The sequence below is a fragment of the Euleptes europaea genome, chromosome 1 (genome assembly GCF_029931775.1).
Source record: "Euleptes europaea isolate rEulEur1 chromosome 1, rEulEur1.hap1, whole genome shotgun sequence".
In the NCBI taxonomy this organism is placed as follows: Eukaryota; Metazoa; Chordata; class Lepidosauria; order Squamata; family Sphaerodactylidae; genus Euleptes; species Euleptes europaea.
The window spans coordinates 120,738,825-120,744,911 of NC_079312.1; positions in this window are offsets into that span (position 1 = coordinate 120,738,825).

Here is a 6,087-nt window from a genome sequence, read left to right on the forward strand (position 1 = left end):
GCGGCATGCAGCCTTGCCTATACACTTGACTCTAAACCGAGCTGTTTTGCAAGGAAGCTCAAATATCCAAACTCATTAAGACGAAGCATCTTCATTATAGTTTGAAAGGCTTTATTCTTCCCTCCCCCATCTTACCCACCTGTTGCCTCCATAAAGCTTTATATCAGCTCAGATTTCTCTATCAGAGCCTAACAACAGCTGGGCCGAGCTGAAGAGTCAACAGTAGGGAGCAAGGAAACACAACCGCTTTCTCTGTCATCCCCCCTTCAACACACACGCTTAAGCACAAGAAGTTCTAAGGTCACTGTTCACAACGGTCAACCCATCGGCTCAGCCTCCCATCTCAACTCAGAATGTTCCCGCTCTAGCCTTAAGTCCTTTTTTGGCAGGATCTCTTGCCATGCAACATCTGGGTAAACATTTTATAATCATCCAAACAAAGAAGGGAAAGTAGCTATTAGGTCACTGGAGAATGTAACTGGCTTGCTCCGTCTCACAGCAGCTCTTCTGTCTGGGGTCCTTTGGAGAGCTTGATTCATCCCAAATACAGAAATCACCTTATATAGAGACTCGAGTGGTTGTGACCGCAACAGAAAAAAACAACAGCTGCAGTAACTGTAGTTTCCTAGCTCGTTCAAACGGAAAAGGGGGTGTGGGGGCCAATCAAGTACCCCTGAAACTGATGCCGGGGGCACAAATACCATGTTTGAGAAATTAACATATTGAAGAAGAGCACAAATTTATTCAGGCCCCACTTCTTTCACCTTCTAAAAATATCTGGAGAAAAGCTTTCTTTCAAGGCATAGTACATTTTTGCCCAAATTGTCTATCAATTTTTTAAAAAGTAGAAACATGTTAATCCAACAGCTCGCAAGTCTCTGTCATCTTCAGCCTGGCTAACAGGGCTGAATAGTAGTGTAAATTAAGACCGGACATTCTCTTACACATTCTCAGTCATCTCTGAGTCTGGAGGGGTGACAGCTTGAACCAAGTCAGTTGCACAGCCTCGCAGTATGTGAGCAGCATCTCTACCACACAAGTAGGATGCCATGGGTTGGGATGTTGCATTGGTCTGGCACCCTTTGTGCCATCCGCTACAATTATCTCCTGGCAAGGCAAGTATGGCATCCAGACGGCAATGCGATCGATAGTCTTTTTGTGATACTGCAGGCCCCCTTTTGCAGTCCTTTAGGTATCTTCCCTTAGCTTTCCTATCACATCCCTGCTTTTATCATTAAGTTGTCCTTGACAGTCGTCTGTTAAAAGTATCCAAAATTATTCTATTTCATCTGTTCCAGAGCATGCATTTTGAGTTAGCGCATGTATATGCACATGCGCGCGCACACATATTTCTTATTTATATAAAGTCCCCAGCATAATGGTTTGGTTTTACCATTAAAAAGGATTTTAGTGCAGAATGTAAAGACTTCTTGGAGTCTGGATTGGTTTTATAGTGTATGATCAGTTGGACATGGCCAAGGAGATTCCTTTTCTGTAATTCTCTTAAGACTTCGGTTAGCATTGCCATTTAAAACAGTAACACTTGGAGACAACTTGAAGCAATGATCGCTGTCCTGTAAGGTGACATGGAGCTGGAATGAAGGCATCCATTATGTCGTGCTGAGCTGTGATATACAGTGGGCAGGACAGTAGAAGGATCAAAAGAAACTGTTTGTAGGGGGCCACGCCGGCTACTCTTGGGGAGGTCATCCTAGTCTAGGGTATTGAAGAGGTGCTTACAGTTACAATCACATACTGTTTCAGACAACATAAAGGCAAACACCAGTTTCTAGCTCATTACTGCTTTTCCTGAAATGCAAGGCTGGACTGAGGCCCAGATGCACATGGGGGTTACTCTGACATGACAGAGTGGGTGTTTCAGGATAACCAGGTTCCGTAATGTACTGAGGAGTGTAAAATGTAAAACTTCCATGTTGAAAAGCCAAAAAGAATCCAGCTTTTCAACAAAGCTCCCAAGGGTTATTTCTTGCCACAGTGGGACAAACAATGAACTCGCAAACTTGTTGCTAAGTGAAATTAAAAAACAGATTATCAAGGGTCCTGATGAATGAATCTTATGCCTTTTAACGCATCTGCTATACGAAATGCAAATGGACGCAGCATTAATTTATATTTTGTGGATTCTTTGGATCCAGTTCAAGAACATACTTTGTGAAGTTTATTTATTTGGAATAGTTATTACTTTATCTCTCAATTTTACCCAGCATATACCCTATAAGGCCTGCCAAGAGAGATATCAATTCCTTTTTATTAACCGGGGGGAAAAACTTCTTTCCTACATTCATAATATTTTATGTTATTTCTTTGCTTTGTAATCCTCTCATTTCCTCACTTTGATGCTATTTCTGTATGAGCTGAACTCCTTTTAATTTAATTTAAGGCTGAAGAAGCACATATTTTAATAAAGTTTACGGGTACAGAGAGGCTGTGTTGTCTTTTTGGCTTTGCCACAAAGAGGTGGAGAGACGCATGATGCAAATCAGGGTAGTTCATACGTGCCATATTTTTAATGAAGTTTTATTACTTTCCTGATTTTTATATGAGCTGTAAGCATGAAGGCACATTTCAAAGACAGGGAGGAAATGCTCGCTCATCAAAAGGCGCAAACAGTCCTAGCTTACTGATATGAGGAGCAAAATGATCGTATCCTGATAACTACATGCAGATGCCAATGAAGGCTTAGCCAAAAGAACCGAAGAAGTTTACTGGTTTTTTCTGGGTTTTTTTTTTTAAACCATGTTCTGTTAGTAGGGTTGCCAACCTCCAGGTAGTGGCTGGAGATCTCCCGCTCTGACAGCTGATCTCCAGTCGACGGAGACCAGTTCACCTGGAGAAAATGGCCCCTTTGGAAGGTGGACTGTATAGCATTACACCCCACTGAGGTCCCTCCTTTCTCCAAACCCTGCCCTCCTCAGACGCCCCCCCCCCCAAAAAAAATCTCCAGGTATTTTCCATCATGGTGCTGGACACCCTACCTGAGAGAGGAATATAAGTATTTGTTTATTTAAAACATTTGTATTGGCTCTTTCTGCCCATTTAGGGCCCTCGAGGCAGCAAACACCTGAAGAAAATGGCCACTTTGGAAGGTGAACTTTATGGCATTATACCCTTTCCCTCACCAAACCCAGCCCTTCTCAGGCTCTGCCCCCAAAATCTCCAGGTATTTCTCAACCCAGAGCTGGTAACCCTATCTGTTCGATAACTAACATTGATCCGAATGCCATTCAGGTTCTGCCAAATGTTGCTTACCAAGCCTTTTCACCTGACCTAGTGGCTAAAGCTTTGGTTTCAACTGCCTGGCTCCTGCCCCTAGCCCTGCCTTGTGAAATCAAAAGTTTTCCTGCCTATGACAAAAAAAGAATGTGTCTGACAGCCTCTGTTTTGAGACCAAAGATATAGGCTGGGTCAGAAAAGACTAGGGTTGCCAACCTCCAGGTACTACTGGAATTCTCAAGCACTTATGGCAAAACAGACAAAAATATGCTGATAAGGCAATCGTTATATTGTGCATACAAACCGCAAAATGCAAAACAGTGATATACACAGATAATTTCAAAGAAGAAAATACAACAGCCCATGTAGTTTAAGGTCCTTGTAGCTTGTAAAGGAGTCCTTGCAGCTGTGCAGGTGAACTCCAAGCAGCTTGTAAAGGAGTCCAAGCAGCTGTGTAGGTGAACTCCAAAATAGGTTTCCGGTAAAAGTCCTATTTCGCATGAACGCTTTTTCATCATTGGCAGTTCACTATAACATTATCCACAGAACATATGTTCTGAAAAAACAATGCATTTTTTCAGAACATATGTTCTGTGGATAATGTTATAGTGAACTGCCAATGATGAAAAAGCGTTCATGCGAAATAGGACTTTTACCGGAAACCTATTTTGGAGTTCACCTACACAGCTGCTTGGAGTTCACCTACACAGCTGCAAGGACTCCTTTACAATTGGAGTTCACCTACACAGCTGCAAGGACTCCTTTACAAGCTGCTTGGAGTTCACCTGCACAGCTGCAAGGACTCCTTTACAAGCTACAAGGACCTTAAACTACATGGGCTGTTGTATTTTCTTCTTTGAAATTATCTGTGTATATCACTGTTTTGCATTTTGCGGTTTGTATGCACAATATAACGATTGCCTTATCAGCATATTTTTGTCTGTTTTGCCATAAGTGCTTGAGAATTCCAGTAGTCACATTTGGGGCACTAGCTCTTGTTTCGGTTGCACAACCTCCAGGTACTAGCTGGAGAGCCAGCGTGGTGTAGTGGTTAAGAGCGGTGGTTTGGAGCGGTGGAGTCTGATCTAGAGAACCGGGTTTGATTCCCCGTCACAGTTCTATTAAGAGCTCTCTCAGCCCCACCTACCTCACAGGGTGTCTGTTGTGGGGAGGGGAAGGGAAGGGAAGGAGATTGTAAGCTGGTTTGATTCTCCCTTAAGTGGTAGAGAAAGTCCGCATATAAAAAACAACTCTTCTTCTTCATCATCTGTTATTACAACTGATCTCCATCTGATAGAGATAGTTCAAATGAAGAAAATGGCCTCTTTGGCAATTGGCCTCTATGGCATTGAAGACCCTGCCTTCCCCAAACCCCACCCTCCTCAGGCTCCGTCCCAAAAATCTCCAGGTATTTCCCAACCTGGAGCTTGCAACCCTAGAAGACACATATCAGAAATATGTGGACACCTAGAGCAGGGATGGCCATTTTTGTATTCTTAGGGGCTGCTTTATTCTTCAGAGAATGATCAGGGGTGGGTGGGGAGAGTTAATTTTGCCCCCAAAATTTACTGACCTGGGGTTGCCAGCTCTGGGTTGGGAAATACCTGGAGATTTGGGAGGGTGGAGCCTGAGGAGGGTGGGGTTTGGGGAGGGGAGGGACTTCAATGGGGTATAATGCCATAGAGTCCACCTTCCAAAGCAGCCATTTTCTCCAGGTGAACTGTTCTCTGTCACCTGGAGATCAACTGTCATCCCAGGAGATCTCCGGCCACCACCAGGAACTTGGCAACCCTATACTGACCCCATGTGTAGCCAGGCTTTATGCTTCAGAGCGTGTGCACACAGGCTATCTAGGGCAGTACAAATAAAATTAAATGAGAGAGTTCCCATTGAAGTGTGCGCCAGCTCTGTCTCTCATGACCTGAAAACATTTTCTTCCTTTTTCTTTGGGCAAACACTTTGCCACATCTTGACTAAGATTTAGTAGGGGCATCAAGGGGCCAGATACAATCTCTTTGAGAGCTGAATCCAGCCCTGAGGCTGTCAGCGTTCTATGATAAAGTTACGTATAAGAGCAACATGTCCACATATCCAGAGGAAGCAGATGATCACACTTCAGTTTGGAAATGTTTCAGCTAGAAGCATATCCCGTGGCTTGGCAGTGGAATGTCAGATTTTCAGTGTGGTCAGGTAAAATGAGGTTTCTATTTATTTTTTTCTGACGTACACAAACAGATTAAATCCTATGAAAATACACTCCTGAACCTCAGGATATTCGATTAAATTTCACTCATTTAATAGAAATCTTTTACGCTAAGACAGGAAAAGAGTCCTTTTCCTTTCTCATGCTTCTAAATTTTTTAAATTTTAATTCTTGCTATCCAGAGCCAATAGTATGAGCGCAGCATTCCACCCAAATAATCCGAACGAAAGCCTTTGGTTTAAAACACAGACATAAGAAGTCCTGATTAAGGCTTGGGAATGGCAGAGAACACAATCTGTAGCAAGGAGGGGGAGTTAGGTGTACACTATGGGTCATTTCCCCAACTCTGTATTTTTCATATGGTTATATTAATACATATGTTTTGCTTTTGCTACTGCAATCATCGAACCCCTTACGCCAGAATTTAAAATAGGGATATAAAATAGGAGTTTCCCTCTTCCATGAGCTTAGGTCTTTGACAAGTCCTTAGCATAAAGTCAAGTCGATTAAGTGAGCCACTTTCAGTCTTGGTTATTTATTCGTAGACTGGGGATAGCAAGTGTGTAATTTTCCTGGCTTTGACAGGAAAGGGTGGGGTATAAATCAAATAAATAAATAAAATAAAAATGGACTGTTGTGGTCTTCCTACT